Genomic DNA, 15,975 nt, shown 5'->3' on the forward strand with positions numbered 1-15,975 from the left:
GGATGCCTGCACCGGGGAGCCCATCATTCACAGTGACCATCAGCAGACACCTCTTCCTAGGTGAGGTTAGTGACTTGTATAGTGTAACCGGTGGCTCAAATCTTGTTATAAGTAAAATGATCAATTCTTCCAGGTGTCTATTGTCTTTCTGGTGCTACACAGTGTTTTGACCAGAACCATTTTTTGAATTTTGTTTATTTCAAGCAAATAAAACAAGCAAAAAAAACAGAAACAAATACAGTACATAAGCATGGGTAGTAATCACAGTCTCAAAGGAAGGTGTGCTTGTTGAAGCCTTCAGCCACTAGGGAGCGCAGTGTGAAAAACATCTTGATGCAGCAGTAGGTCCGCACCCCCACCACAGCCTTCACTCTTTGTGTGTGGCATGGTTCTGCACAGCCAAACTATTTCAAACTTACACCATTTGTATTCCTGATCCACATGCAGGATCATCAAAATAGATGAGTGAGGACAGATTGTCTTAGGAGGCTCACGCATCTTATAAAATACCTAACATCTTTTCTATTATATGACATTTTTCTAGATCAGATCAGCATCACGTGGTTTTCAGAGAAGCATTGGGATGCCGTCTTGGATGCAGTAACCATGACAACCGGAGCATCGTTTGGGTGCATTCTCCTCTAGTTTTCTATCTTTTTTAATCTTTTGATTTTCTATCTTTTTGCTTAGACCCTTCAGGAGCTGTGCGTTCATCCCATTGAGATAATTTTGACCAATCAAAATAATTTAGGGAATATTTAGCCACAAGAAGGAACTAGTTTGTGTTCAAAACTAAGGAGAAGCTATTAGCAAAATTTAGCAGACTTTAATTTGGACATTAAAATGTAAAAAAATAAATAAAAGTTTATATATATATATATATATATACACTGTACATATATACTGCATATGTAGTTATACATATATATGTACATATATTTATATGTATATATATATATATATATATATATATATATATATATATATATATATATATATATATATATACATATATGTATATATATATATATATATATATATATATATACATATAAATATATGTATATATATATATATATATATATATATATATATATATATATATATATATATATATATATATATATATATATATATATATATATATATATACATATATGTATACATATATGTATTTATATTCATAAATCAGTGAAGGATGCTGATTTGGTTTTTCGCTCATAAGATATAGCACAACCTGGCGGTCCCAACATCTGTGTGCAGAGTGAATGGATGTGTAAATGTAACATTTCGGCACTACTTCCCAAGAAAATCTATTTTGTGGATCAAAAAGAAAATCTTTGCAGTGACATTCAGACACAACTTGAGATTCTTCAATATTTGATGAGCTGAAAATGATGCTGCTCTCTCTGTGGTACCACTCTGACAAAATGAACTGTAGCACCGGGTCAGCGGATGAACCGGTCATCCAAAGTCACAAGACTTTATGTGATTTTAGAAATAAAAAAGAATTTCCAGCTGTGAAAAAAAAAGGGGGGGTCTCAAGGTGTGTTCTTTTATTCATTATGAAACAACTCCATCAGAAGTGTCTTTGTGGGTTGAATACTTTTAGCTGTAAAAAGACCAACAGATCTCATGGGAGAAGATGAGTAAAGGCTCATCAGTTGGTGACATTTCAGTGTTTTATAGCCTGCAGGCCTTAACTGATGGAGTGAGTCAGAGTCGTGAATCTGTTAGTCAGCAACAATCACCTGTTTAAACCACAGAGCAGCCTGACAGATACATACAGCATCAATTAACCAGAAATGGGTTTCATTATTGTTATGTACATTTTCCTTTAGCCTAATCATTTGTTTCTCTATAATTATAATGTGTGTGAGTTGTTGTTGTTGAGTGGTGTATGACACAATAAAAGCAGCTACGGAGCCAACATAAATCCACTCACCTGCCCTTAGACCCCTGCGAAGGGGGGTCTTAGGATGCTAGTTTAGTTTAGTCTGTTTAGCTAAAGTTTCAGTATTATCCTATTGAATTTTATGCATTTATGATCCTTTTTGATTGTATGTTTACCTTACAATTACAGGTATGAAGCCCACTGTTGTTGTGAATTTGGGCTATATAAATAAAATTGAATTGAATGTGAAGATTACAACAAAAAAAGCCTTGGTTTTACAAAGCAGACACAAAGAGATGTGATTGCTGGAAATCAAATCTTTAACAGCTGTCTTTGTTAAACGCCTTATATTATGCAGAAAAACTGACTTTTCTACAGGGCAAAAATATGACACGTTGGGTTTTTATCCTAATTTAGTTTCACAAACATACAGGAACAGATTTGTTTGAAATGAAAACATATTTTTGGCTTATTTGAAGGCAAACAAACAGGAACTATGATAGTTACATGTGGTTGGAATACAAATTCCAATCATCTTTTGATATATTTTCAGTGGTATTTTAATTTTGTTGTTTTGTGGCAAAAAAGAAAAAATTCTGTGTTGTTGTTGGGACTGTATGCGTGGAGCATCCCCGCCATCCTTCCCCTCAGAACACTTTGTTTACATGCTCTCCCACTAGCTTACAGCCCCTCACACCCCAAGCTAACATTATCGGCTGCAGTATTGGAGGTATCCAGCCCTACGTTGTCGATTAAAGGAGCAAAGCAGGAAGGTTGTAGCCCCGCCCAAAGTATTTTCTACATCACAACACAAGTTCTATTTCAAACAGCAATTAGAAATGCACTTTTAGACTGAATTTTCTTCATATATGCCCTCCATCACCAGAAAAGGGCCACAAAAGCATGTTAAAAACAACAACAACAAAAAAACAGTAAAAAAAAACTCATGAAAGTGGAACTTTAATTTGAAATGGTCTGTAACATTTAAACACCTGAGGTTTGAAAACACTGGCTGGTCCCTGTAAGAGTCTGATTGATAATTTGGTAGAGACCATGTAGGTGTTTGAAGGGGGGAGGAAGGTGAGTTGAGCTTCAGGTGCATGCGGTTCTGGGGAAAAATGGAAAGAGTCTAAGAATGTATTGACAAAATGATGTTGTTGATTAAATATTTTATAAAATAAATTGTTGTGACAGCTATTATAATAATATTTGTTGTTGTTATTATTTTTTCTGTTATTTGCAGTAGTGTGAAGAATAGCAAAGCTGCAACTTTAAGACACCACCCCCTCCTTTAGCTTCCCCAATGGTCTTTCCCAGCGCCGCTTATCACAGCACAATTTGTAACATGCCATAATTTCCTCACCGGCGTGCGCGCGCGTCTCCCACCCCGGAGATCAAATGTCATTGGCGGCCGCGGCCGGTCCGGCGGTTCGTTGCACTCCCGTGTTCCCGGAAGATGCCATCATCATCATCATCATCATCAGTGGCGGCGGCGGGAGCGGCGGCGCGGGTCTGCCGCGCCTCCACGAGCGCATGAGCGGCGGCAGGACTGTGCGCGCGCGACGCTTCAGCCGTCGGTGCTGTCATTGAAGAGGTAGTAACGGCGGAAACCGTGAGTATGCACGCTGTTTTGGGGGGGGGGGGGGTAGGTTTGAGGGGGTGTTTGACCTACATTGCCCCTTCTCCTGCGAGCTCAAGGTGATTTTTTTTTCCCCTGCATGCCCCCCCCCCAATCTGGACCACCAGAGATGCTGATGGAGGAAGGAGGCTGTTGATAGATAACCTGTGTGTTTGCGCGCTTGACATTGTGAGGCACTGCAGGAGGAGAATTCGGGGGTGGGGGGCCGGCTTTCACTTGGTGGAGTTGGGGGGGGGGGGGGGGGGGGCAGACTGAGGCTGGCATGATGTAATGCACTTGAGATAATGAGACAATAGGCAAGGATTCTCCCCAATTATCATTTCAGTGCGGGGGGGGGGGGGGTGCAGCCAATCCCCCCCCTCCCCGCTGTCATGCAGCAGCTAATAACGCCATAAAGAGGAGCTGTCACATGAGACACAGCTGCCCCTCCCATAAACATCATTATTACCCACTGTTTCAGAGGGGCACGCATGGAGACTCCATCCATCCATCCATCCATCCATCCATCCATCCAACCATCCATCCATCCATCCATCCATCCATCCATCCATCCATCCATCCATCCATCCATCCATCCATCCATCCATCCATCCATCCATCCATCCTCCCTCTCAGAAGGTTAGAGGCTCCAAACCTCTGATCTCCTTCTTCATCTGGCTACTTAAGGTTTGCTGCCACAATTAAAGAAACCTACTGCTCTTGCAATTTAAAGACTCAAAGAAGGACTTTTTTACCGCCAACTGCATGGAGCAGAGGAAGAACTACCTGTGGCTCCGGCTTTTATGTTGATTTGATGTCTCTTTCATCCCGCAACAGAGAGATGCAGTCGCAGGCCACGCTGACCGTTGGTTCGGACCGGGAGAAACCACTGTGCTCTTATTCAATCTCTATCGACTGATGGTTTGCCTGACTTAGCTGCAGGGTGTTGTTGCCGTTAAAGGCTACATGCAGGCGTTTCAATCGCGATTACAGATGCAGGGGGTAAAAAAAAAAAGGCTTGTGGAGATGCTTCAGAATGTAACTTTACACACATCCTCTCTCAAATCCTTCATAAGAGAATGTCAATGAGTGCAGAATGTGATCATTGATGGAGGGAGGAGTTATCCTGGCGGACATTGTTATTTATTTATTTTGTAAAGAACAGGAAGCAGGAGGGGTAAAGAGTCTGGCAGGAAGCTGATTTTACAGATGGATCAGCCCGGATTGAGAGTGTGGAAGTGAAAATGATTACTTCCTGAAAGAACAAACAGCAGAAAAATCAATCTGGGTCACTTTCATGCTTCATTGTATCCTCAGTGTTGGGACTGGTCATATATAACACATTGGATGTTTCTCCTGAATGATTTTTAGTCAAAGTTAAAGTGGATTGGTGCTGGTGGTCTTGTATGTGACTATGTTTTTTCAGATAAAGCACATGTATCTGTAGCGGACCACAAACCTCAAAAGGTAGATTGACTTGGCTTTACACAATTGTGTAACGTATGTAATGTTACACAATTGCATTATCTTCTTTTGGGGCAGAATTTCCAAAAATAAGACCTTAAGAAGCACAAAAATGGTTTGTTCAGTTAAAATTTTACCATAAAGGAGCGGGGATAAAGATGCTTCTCCTCGTCGATGCGTAGCCCGAATCTGAATGGCTTCCCTACCTCTACTGCTTCTTCCTATCCCTGAAAGTGTCTTTAAATTCGGACGTTACTGCTGCTTGATGACCTTAACAACAGTCGCAAATCATCTACGTTAGCGCATAGCTGCCAGCGTTCAGAAAACGCCTGACATCGCTTCTTAACTTTAAAAAGAAATGCAAAAACAAAAGCTCAAAATTAACATTTAAATGTAAACTTCTGCACACAGCCATGTGAAGAAATGCATTTGTTGTCCGCGCCACAGCGTAACACGAATCACCCTACCGGCGAAGAGATAGCCAGCCCAAAGTCACTACGGCTCCTTCTTAAAAAAACAAGTTCGGACACCACTGTATCTTCAAGTGCCCCTACAATTGGGGAAATAGGGATGAGCCAGAGGGGCTTTGCAACAAGTTCCCCAACATTTTGATGTGCAGGGGGCGCCCTCACCCTATGATGCTGCTTTGTCACTCTTAAATGTTTTTGGAAAAAATTGTCATGTATGGCAGCGGATGGAATCCAAACGGTACCCATCCCTACTAACTGGTCTCTTTTTGCAAGTCCAAGCCCAGCCAAAAGTCTTTCTTTTAAGTTCCAGGAAAGAAGCAAAATGTTGTTGACAAATCTACGTCTCAAGTCTTTAGCTGTAATCTCAAGTCAAGTCTCAAGTTTCTAAAACTTAAAGGGCATATTTGTAAAAATGGACGGGTGGTGTTTCTGCATTCAAAAGAGAGCTTTGATTTTTAGATCAAATAGTAATGTCCTAGTGCAAAAAAAAATAAATAAATGAAAGCAACTCTAGTTAGAGTTGCAGGTCCTTGATGTTGAGTTTCAAGTCTCTTTAGGGGGCACTTAAAACCAACTCAAGTTCGACTCTCAAGTCCAGGCCTTAAACTGCTGCTGGTCGGATAGAAATTAAACGCATATAAACATCTCTGGTGGGACCTGAGGCTTCGTTGCTGACGTAGCAGAAAACTGGGCCGAGTACTAAAGTCTTTACCATTGCCTGTTTTTATTAAATCAGTTGTTCTCATTATTATTCCTATTTATTACAAAGTGGAAAAGCCTTTTTCCATTTTGTGTAGTAGCATGAACAATAATACAGATATTATTACAGTAATTTCCCAATAAGTGGCCACCAGCTGGCAATGACGAGTGGGGAAACGAGCTGAGAAGAGCTTACTTTAGTGTTTAAAATCTTGATATTGGTTGACAGCATGTCAACCGACCTCAAGTGCAGTATCTAAATATGTTGTAGTATCAATTTCTGACCCCCCCCCCCTTCAGGTGATGAGTCAATTTGATGTTTTCCATTAAGAGAAGCAGAAATCTGCTTAAATTGGGTTCCGATGGCAGTTATTACAAAGATTTGCTGGTTTCTTGGCAGGCTTTCTCCTCGTCAGAGTCTGTGGAGTAGGTTGCCATATGAATGAGATTTCGCAGCACTATGTGTGTGTTTGCCGTCCAATCTGGCCAGTCCCATTCACAAAAAAAAAAAAAAAACGCTGCATCGCTCACCCCCCACCTGTTGTCCCGGGGCTGATGCCAAAAAACAGAAAAGAACAGCATGCAGCAAGTTTCCCTTTTACCCTCTGAGCTCACCAGTGCAGTCTGCAGTTCCTCTGCCGTGTGCCAAGAGATCAAACATGAGCAATATTTAAAAGCAGAATTCCTCCAGTCAGCTCTCCTGGCAGACTGGAAGCAACGGGTGTCACCAGCTCTCTGTTGCTAGTTCTGTTTTCATTCTCGTCAACCAATCTCACGGTTGAACACTCGTCATCATGTGAGAAAATTAGATTGAGTTTTTAAACGGATTGGCGCAGAAATTGAAATGGCGAGCTTTTTCTTATTTTCAGGAGTAGTTTGGATCAGTTTTTAGACATTGCTTGGTTTACTTTCTCTTTTTATAAACAACCGTCTCACAGTCAATGACCTAAAGTTCCACTCCGATCATCTTTTGATCTATTTTCAAAGCGGTGGTCTCTTAATTATGATTATGATGTTGTTGTTTTAGCCAAGATCAAAAATCCTTCTCTAGGACATAGTTTCTGTAGACCCTGCAAACCCAACCCCCCCTTCCCATCGGCCGTAACTGAGCGCTCTGTTTACATGCTCTCCTGCTAGCTTACAGGCCCTCACACCCTAACCTTAACATTAGTGGTGCAACAAAAATGGCGAACAATATTAGAGCGATCCAACTCTGCAGTTTTGAAGCAGATGTCACAAATATGATCTTTTTCAAATTGCATTTTTTACATCTGCTCCTGGTTTATAACAATTTTAATAAAGAAATTATCAGAAATGCAATTTTGATCTTAATTTCCTCTATATATGTCCTCCATCAGAAAAATGTCTCAAGAACCCACCTGCAACTTATTTGGGATTAACTCCCACCGCTCTGCAGAAACTGTGGCCTAGAAAACAACAGGTTTTTTTTGGCCAAAAAAAATAGAATAATCGCAATTAAGACAACTTGGAACACTTTTACAATAAAAGATGATCAGATGGCTGCACGGTGGCGCAGTGGTTAGCGCTGTTGCCCCAGAGCAAGAAGTGTGGAGTTTGCATGTTCTCCCCATGCATGCGTGGTTTTCTCTGGGGACTCCGGCTTCCTCCCACCGCCCAAAAACATGCTTCATAGGTCATGTGCGTGGGTGTGTGATTGTGGACACTCTACCCTGAGGCAGACTGGCGAGCTGTCCAGCGTGTCCCCTGCCTTCGCCCACAAGTGGCTGGATAGGCTCCAGCAGCCCCAGAAAGGGACACAACGGAAGAAGATGATTGAATGAAAGACGATCAGAATGAGACTTCAACCTCGTTAATGTCGGTTCCACATTATCACGGCTGTTCTGTTCTGTATGTGGCTATACATTCAGCTCCGGAACATGCTGCTGTTTTGTGTGTCACTCCTTATCTGCTCTCACAAATTGTTCGCAATAACAAGATTATTTGAAGACATTCTGGTTTTTAGCCACGTTGTGCTGATTTACCAAGAAATGGCTAAATTAGCATGTGTGCTTCACGTGTGCTCAGGCGAAGCCTAAACCAAATCTGCCGTACATCTGTCCTCTGGTTGTCCTTTCTGCTAAACAAAAACTTTATTAATCTCAAAGACACGACTCCTTTGGTTCTGTCTGCAGTCAATAAAGCGGTACAGCAGCGGCTAGTGTACCAAAACAGGCCTCAAGCCATATTGGAAATGGGATTAAAAATCGATAACATTAATCAAACACTGCCAGACAACACCCTTGATGTGAGAAATATAAAGAACTTCAGTTAAACCCCATTGAGTGTGGGCAGACACACCAAGGTCACTTGAGAACCTCCTCCAAATCCTCAAAAGGAAAGTCCAAAGAAGTCCTAAAAAAAGGAGCTTTAACATTCTTTTAAGTCTTTGCATCCAGATAACAATAAACTGAAGCATTTGAATATTTTAGCAAAGCATTGCTGGCAAACTGCAAATCAAAACATTAAGTGTTAAAGTGGAAGCTAAAAAATCAGACGCCAACGTCAGCCTTGTCATACTTTTAAGGTGCAACAGATAAATACAAAAAAGGTTACTAAAACTGATATTTTCTAAGTATAATAATAAATGTAAATCCACAGTTTCAACAACTTTTTTTTAGGAGTATCCTTGTTATATCAGACAACCGTTTGCTGAATATTATGCTCAATTATTATTATGGTCTGTGGGAACAAGTGTCGCCATAATTTATTCAGAGTAAATACGAATTAGACTGAATAACTCCTCTCTTTGGGTTTTAAACAGGAAGTACCTGCTAGTCCCAAAAAGCTGAAATCCCATAGACTTCTATGGAGAACTAAACTGCTATTCATTCATTTATAAGATTCTTTATTGTCATTTTTTTGTCAGAATATCCATTCTTGATCTGCTGCCTTTTATTAACATTTTTTTGCCAATACAAATTTTTAATACTTCTTCTATTGTTAGTAAGTTATTGAAGTAATAAACTAAGGCTGCACGATATGAGGAAAACTTGCGATTTTGTGATGTTAGTGATCAATATTGCGAAGACGATGTAACTTGCTATAAATGAACAAATAACAAAACAACTAAATACATCATTTCCATTTCATTGCAGCTGTATTTTTAAACAAAAGTCAACATAACTTAAATGACACTAAAAATGACAGCCGTCTAACATCAAAGGAGTCCATCGGATTGGTCAAATGCATAAAGAGATTTATTTGATTCGTTGAATACTTCAGGCTGCCATAAGATTGTTTTAGCACATTTAGGCTTACCATTTATTGAAATTTTGGCCAACGTTTGTGATATGCGTACGTATGGCACTGCTTGATATTGCCTTGAGTACTGTATGCATTAACAATTTTTTGGCAGGCCTAAAACTGAACAATCGGATGTCTCAGGAAAAGTAAGAGGCCTTGTGTCTAACGATCCAAGTGTTTTATTGACAGAGTCTCCTGAGCCGGCTTTCAGCGGAAGGGGTGTGGCCTTCCTACATGCTCCCTCCTTAATGGAGACAGTGGTTGCCATAGAAATGTAGTCACAGACCAATCATGGTTTACCATAGACATTCGGTTCCAACATAGTGACTGACATATTACGGAAAAATGCGACATGCATTTTTCTATGGGTGACGTCTCACGCAATCTGCCCAGTTATATACAGTCAATGCAATAAATTCATATTTGGAATAAAAACTCTTGGTTTTTGTCTGTTAAATGCAGCTTTCTGTTCTTTTCAGTGAAAGGCTCTTCTTCTGTTTCCTCTTTGGCTCTTTTATGAGAAAAAAAAATGTTCTAAATATGTTTATTAACTTTCCTAGCTTGGGGTTTTCAATTTAGCGGTCGGCGCAGCTGTTTCAAGAAAGTAGCACGTGGATTTCTGAGACATGACTACTCGAGTTGCGTCAAAAGTGAGTCGGCTGTGGTGGAGAGAATTCTGTAGTTTTCCAAAACAAAACTTCCTTCAGAATCCGATAAGAAATAGAAGAGAAACTGGACCGGCACCAGGGGATTAGGGACCACTAGTCTAGTATATAAATGTTTCACTGAGAAGGAACCTGCATGCTTCATTCCACTTTCACGCATTGATCCTGCAGGCTGTGGAAATTATTTAGGTGGTTTTCATAGTGAGATCAAAGCAAATACAAGGCATAGGGGGTTAGAGCAGAAAACATTCGTCAATAAGCTTTCTGCTCCAAAGCCAAACGTTGAACTATTATAGTGACTTTTGGTGCATTTTACAAACCAGTTTCCAAACTTGTAAACATATACAAGCAGAATTGTAAGAATGGTTCGTTCTCTACGAAATGTCAAATCTTAGAGTCGTTTATAGCTTGCTTTGAGTCTAAAATAACTAACTTCCTTTCACGTTAAATACCACCCGACATGTTTTTGTCCTCTGCCAACTCGCCATCTCATCAGGAGAAGGCTGGCATGTGCCGCTCCGGCCGAGCAGCATGCAGTCTCGCTGGTCTAAACTGAGGCGGATGGTGTCTGAACGCTGAACTGGTGAGAGTCTGGCCAGGTGCCTGAAGAAGATATGGAGGACCCCATCTGACTGCCAGCACACGCTGCGGCACAAAGCTGGCATTGTAACCCAGGAAACCAAAGGATGGGAGTTTTCTCAAACATATTTGTTAAAAAAAAAAGATGCTAACCCAATATTTTTTGTAGTTTGTTGCTTAGTTTATTTGGTTTCACTGACCCACATTCATGTAATTGGTTAATTGTTTGTGTTTATATGATGTTCTTTTGGCAAAGTACACACTGCAAACACTAAAGCTTAAGAAATTCTCTTGTTTTTTGTCTTTCAAGAAAAATGTTCTTTTTTTTTTTTTTTTTTTTTTTTTTTTAACTTGTCCTGTCCAACAGCTAGGCAGACAGATGAGAGCTGAGGGCCTCTTGGGTTGGACATATTTTACTTTAACAAGAGGGGTTATTAATCTTCAGACAAACCAAAGGTATGTCTGAATAAACCCCTTTTGTAATTGAGGCCAAACTTTATTAATTTCAAACATGTTTGAAAATCTTTGGTGTTGGACCGGACGGAAAAGGAAAGAGGGGAAGAAGAGAGAGGGACGTTAGAGAGAGGGGGGGTAGGGGGTGATAATAGGAGGGGAAGGGGGATAAGACCATGAAGCAGCATAAAGCAACAAGTTTACTGGTTGTTAATCATTATGGTAAGGTTCAAATGTAAAAAAAAACCAAAAAAAAAGGGCGGAGCCTGTCCACACACACACTCGAATGTTATAAACACACCTGTTAGTTGCAAGAATGTCCACCTGTCGACATGTACACAAAACAGATAGTGTTCACACGCATACTTATGCCTTAAAACCAACTAGTGTGAAATATTTCAGTCATTCAGTCTGTTGAGCTAACACCTGTGCTCAGGTGAGTGTTTATGTTCTTCTAAAATGGATGGTGGAACGTGAAAAGAAGGAGGGAGAGTGCCCAGCCATCCCCACCCCAAGACCCCCACCGCACCAGCAGCGGCAGCCGGATTCCCCCCAACGCCACACGGGAACCGGCAGGGAACAACCGCCGCCCGGGCGACCAAGCCCGCCACCCAGGCCAGGGCCAGCAGGGCCGCCGCAAGGCCCCCAGAGCCAGAGAGCAGGGAGGCACGGAGGGAAAGAGGGCGCCGCCCCAGCCCAACCAGGAGAGCAGCCCCCCCGCCGCGCCGGGAGAACCCAACGCAGGGCCCCACCGGAGAAGGACGCCCACAGCCCCAGACGAGCACCCCACCACCACCCAGGAGTTCCGGGCATCCCCCCGCCCCAACCCCAGGTACGGGCCAGGACCCCCCAAGGGAGACCCACTCCGCACTCCAGGCAGCCATCCGCCCGGCCCACGGTTGGTCCAGGGAGGAGCGAGGCAGGGGCCCGCCGCCCCCGCCCAGAAGGGGGGAACCCCGGGGAAAAAAGAGGGCCCACAAGGGGTGTTGTAAATATGGCCCGACCAGGCTCGGCCACAGTTGGAAATTTGGCGGGGCCCAGCACTCAGGAGCAAGGACCAGAACCCACCCCCCAGGGACACGAACACCCCCGGCTCAGATGTAATGTGAACCCCCCCACCGCGCGGAGAGAGCACCGCCGGGCCCAGGAAGCCAGCACCCCGGGGACACAGCCGCCGTTGCAAAGGGGCCCGTACCCCCCACCAGGGAAGAGGCAGGGGACAGATGGTCCTAGGTCCCACCTTCCTTGCAAAATGTGTGTGCGTGTATGTGTGTTTGAGAGAGTGTGTGTGTGCATGTGTGTGTGTTTATGTTGGGATGTATATATTGAGGGGGGAGGGGTGTGTGTACTAAGGGGGGTGCGGTTAAAATTGGAGGGTAGGGCACTAAGGGGACGTCTCCTGATTACTCACAGTGACGTCCCCTCACCCTCCCCACCAAGGGGCCCTAAATGTCTAAGGTGCGGTTAAAATTGGCGGGTAGGGTGCTAGGAGGACATCCGCTGCTTGCTGGCAGTGATGTCCAAGCACCCCCCCTACCAAGGGCCCTACATGTCTAAGGTGCAAATAAAACCGAAAGAGGGGGGGCCCACTCCATACGGCAACCACAGGAGGGGGGTCACTGCCTAGTAAACCCCCCCCCCCAAGGCTCATCGCAGGCTAAGCCCCCCACCCCCTCACCCTATTATGAGGTTATATGAGGAAGGGGGTAAGTTGGGGACAGATGATAGACTGTCCCCCGGTGGTCAAACAGCCGTCCCCCGCCCCCCCCCCCAGCAAGGGGGCCAGGCCCACCCAGCCCCGGGGCCCCACCCCCGGAGGCGCAGACACCCCAGGCCCAGCACCACCACCCCCACACAGAGAGAGGGGAGCCAGAAAGCGCCGGCCCCCCCCGGAGCAAGCCCAGGCCCCCACCCCCAAACGCCGGCCCTAGAAGAGCTCTGGTCAGGCCTCAACGGGACCGAGGCAGCCAACCGGCCGGGGAAACCGCCGATGGCCTCAGCGGAGACCCCGACCCGTCAACCCCCCCTGCCCCGTACCAATAGTGGCCCCCCCCCTCCCCCAGAATGCCCCCCCACAGGACAGGGCCGACAAGACCCCCACCCCACCCCACCCCCAGACCCCGCAGCCGAAGCGGATGACACCCAGAGCGACCGGGGGCCCCAAGAGGGTTTTCCCGTCCCGCCCCAGAGCCAGGGAAGGGCCGATCCCAGCCCCAGGTGTAGACGGGAAGCCCATCCAGCGCCGCTGGCCCCCCCCCCCGAGCAGCGCCCCCGCCAACCCCCCCCAGCACAGGCAAAGGGACCACCCCCCCAAGCCAAGCCAGACCACCACCCCACCCCCCCACCACGCACCCCCACACCCAAGCCCAGAGGACCACGCAGCGCCCCAGGCCGCCCCACCCAGGCGCCGGACCCGACCCCCCGACCAACGGAGCCCCCACCACCCCCGGCCAGGCACCGGAGGCCCCGACCCCCAGATAGAAAAAAGAAAAATGTTCTTAAAGTTTTCCATCATCCATCCATCCATCCATTCATCCATCCATCCATTCATTTGCTTTACCTGATATATCCTTTTTTGGGTCACGGGGTTTCCCCGGAGCCTGTTAGGCGAAGGCGGTGTACACCCTGAACGGGTCGCAAGTTCGTCGCAGGGCACGCAATGATTTATGATCAAGAAATTGTTTCAACAGCAAAATAATCTTATTTTAAGAAAACATGTCTTTATGACTAGAATGTTCTTTTAAAATAGGAATCCTTGGTAATTCTTGGTGAGACTGGAAAGTTCCAATTCATGAACGAGTCATACCATAAGACTCTAAAAATGGGACGCAATGCCCCCCCAGTTGAACACTCAGCATTAAGGGTTGAACCGCCAAATGGTTTTACAATTGTGGCTGTGTCTGCAGCTCGCTGCTCTGCCAGGGCATGGGGCAAACATGAGTCAAATGCGGAAAGCGAATTTCACACACCTTGGTGGGTTACTTTCTAAAAATAACCTGCAGTGAATCAAATCTGAAAGGTTGAAATTTTTTCAATTACTATAGACGTTTTAAGGCTGTAAAACCCCTAACTACACACTTTATACACTATATGACTGATATGAATATTTCGTTGACTTTGTGTAAAACTCTTAAAATTTTTATAACCGTTGACTTTTGTGTCTCCTGTGATTTTTGACTGTCGATGCAAAAGCAGTTTAATCCCACAAACTGACCCACTGGTTAGCGACTCCTTGTGCTGCTGGAGACCCAGAGGGAAGCGCTTCCACCAAAGCAAAGATATGCTGGATTATGCAACATGATCTGAGCTGCCCGATTAAACAGTGCAAGCGTGAAATGTAGGGCAGAACGCCCAGCATCCCGAGACGTCTCTGCAAGCTTGAGCAATGCCGGGGTGATGCTGAGCCCGGCTCCAACAGTCTCACTTTCCCAGAATTATAAACAATAGTAGGTAGTAAAAAAAACTTTAAAACATTTATTTTACTGCATTCTTTTGATTCTCGTCAGATGTTGGGAAACATGCCTATACGATGCCTATAAGATACTAAAAAGAAAAAAAAATCAGACTAAAAAGTACTGTTTGGTTTCATTACCTGCGTTTGGAGTTAGTCTATTTTTAGGCTGAAAGATATTTCCCTAAGAAATATTTCAATTAAGTAAGGATTGCATTATTTATTAGTTAAAATTGCAAACAAATATTTTACATTGTGTTGGAAAGATAAAACAATTAAGTTTATTTCATACAAAGCATTGGAGAAACTCAAGTGGCTAAAATAAGTTTGAATTTTGTTTTTTTTTCTAATATCCCCATAAAAATTAAAAACCCAACTCAATGAAAATTTGGCAGTTTTTCCTGGATATGGAGGATGTATATATGACTCAGTTTGTATTTGAACTCTTTACCTTCCAGTCTTAGGTTGGATATGTTGGTTGGGTTATAAAGTGCAATGAATGGACTATTTTTGAACTGATGTCATGTATAAGGCGCACCAAACTATAAGGTGCATTAAGCGAGATGACTTAAACATTTTTAACTCAGTTCGCAGTAACTAGACCTTGTTTGTCACATGCTACTTGTTAGCTACCTTAGAGTATTTACAATAAAGTGTTCCCTCACCAAATCGCAAATTCTTTTCTGTTGAATTTGGCGTCCTTCTTTTTCGTTTTGCTTTTTACGCACATTGGCCGTTTACCTTGTCAATCGATTTCCTCCGTGCCGTTCATGTCTATATAATGAACGTGTGTAAAGGAACACTGTACCAGTGAATCCCAACCTTGTTTGCTACATGTAAAAAAAACAGACTGATATCGCTTCAGTAGCTGTGTTCCGATTACACATATGTGCAAAACTTCATTGAAATCCTAGAAATATCCAAAAAACACAATTTCACAATTACACTTTTCTTAATTAAATCAGAGTTATGCAAACAAACATAAACCAACTACTCGTGTGATAAGTCATTCAAAGAACACGGCGATGGATGTGAACAATACTTCACAGCAGATCTATTCCCATTTCTGCCATGGCACTAGCGCTCATCATTATTTATCAATCATTTATTATCAGTGTCTTACTTAGGCACCTGAGAGCGACTGTGGATGAAGGAATTCTGGGAAATTTTAGTTGGTGATTTTACAGAGGAGCTGTGGATCCAACAGTTCTGCATGACACGCTTAACTTTTGACGAACTGTGTGACGCTGTGGGACCGCTGGTGGCGCCCGCTGCGCAGCGTGGTATCCTGTTGTTGGTCACGTGACTCACTGTATTAAAAAAAGGGTTTTTCTATTGCAGTTTAGCAAAATATGTCCATTTCAATACGGCTGGAAAACCAAATCATACAAGCAAAAAAAATGTTTTTCCGAAATTGA

The 15,975-nt window shown here is 43.6% G+C and overlaps 1 protein-coding gene across 13 annotated transcripts in view; it reads left to right on the forward strand.

Moving 5' to 3' along the window:
- The first annotated feature begins 3,212 nt into the window (after positions 1 to 3,212).
- Positions 3,213 to 15,975, forward strand: part of ppfia2 (PTPRF interacting protein alpha 2) — a 153,989-nt gene continuing 141,226 nt past the window's right edge. For all 13 annotated transcript variants that reach the window (XR_013653586.1, XM_078941848.1, XM_078941849.1 and 10 more), the window contains exon 1: positions 3,213 to 3,506. The gene's annotated coding sequence lies outside the window, so the exon portion shown is untranslated. The remainder of the gene's footprint in view (positions 3,507 to 15,975) is intronic.

The sequence above is a fragment of the Oryzias latipes genome, chromosome 23 (assembly GCF_053564925.1).
Source record: "Oryzias latipes strain Hd-rR chromosome 23, Olatipes_Hd-rR_3.1".
In the NCBI taxonomy this organism is placed as follows: Eukaryota; Metazoa; Chordata; class Actinopteri; order Beloniformes; family Adrianichthyidae; genus Oryzias; species Oryzias latipes.